This window comes from Micropterus dolomieu, unplaced genomic scaffold (genome assembly GCF_021292245.1).
Source record: "Micropterus dolomieu isolate WLL.071019.BEF.003 ecotype Adirondacks unplaced genomic scaffold, ASM2129224v1 contig_1993, whole genome shotgun sequence".
Classification (NCBI taxonomy): Eukaryota; Metazoa; Chordata; class Actinopteri; order Centrarchiformes; family Centrarchidae; genus Micropterus; species Micropterus dolomieu.
Window position 1 is genome coordinate 1 of NW_025730983.1, and position 811 is coordinate 811.

At 51.3% G+C, this 811-nt stretch overlaps 1 non-coding gene across 1 annotated transcript; it reads left to right on the plus strand.

Annotated features, from left to right (window-relative positions):
• The first annotated feature begins 484 nt into the window (after positions 1 to 484).
• Positions 485 to 556, plus strand: trnaa-ugc. The gene has a single exon. It is a non-coding gene; the product is annotated as a tRNA-Ala (tRNA).
• The last annotated feature ends 255 nt before the right edge of the window (positions 557 to 811 follow it).

Here is an 811-nt window from a genome sequence, read left to right on the forward strand (position 1 = left end):
TCGCCGTGTCTGCGTGGGTTCTCTCCGGGTGCTCCGGCTTCCTCCCACCCTCCAAAGACATGCGGACTAGGTTAGTTGCTGACTCTAAATTGTCCATAGGTTTGCGTGTGCCTGCTTGTTTGTCTATGTGTGGCCCTGCGATGGACAGGCGACCTGTCCAGGGGGTACCCCGCCTTTCGCCCCATGTCAGCTGGGATTGGCTCCAGCCCCCGCAACCCTGTACGCAGCATAAGCGGTTGACGATGGATGGATGGAGATGCCGGTCATGGGATCAACGACCGTCTTTATGGTGATTCATTGCTGATCTAGTTGCTCGGCTGTGCATGAAGACAACTTAGGTTACAGCATAGATGAATAAAGAGAACTGGATATAACTATGAAAGTTGCTCAGGGGCGCATGAAGCCAAAAAAGTTAGACTTTGCTTGTTGAAGATTAGGCGGTCAGAAATAGATGCTTTGCGCTGTCTCCTGCCTTGTTGGCCGTGGGGATGTAGCTCAGTGGTAGAGTGCATGCTTTGCATGTATGAGGCCCTGGGTTCAATCCCCGGCATCTCCAGCAGCATTTATGGAAAACTATCTAGTGCTAGTACCTTTCTCACCCTGTGTCTCGCGTCTCCCTAACGCCATTGCGAGCAGTATGGCGTTCACTATCTTCGACATGGGCCCGTTTCCATTCCACGGCCATGTAGTGAATATATGACCATTTCATAAGATGATGTCATCCACAGTTCAGTCCGTGGCTTCCTGATGTTCTGTAAGAACGTCTTGGAAAACATCGATGCTCTCAGGTGGCGTTCCCCATCACTCTTGA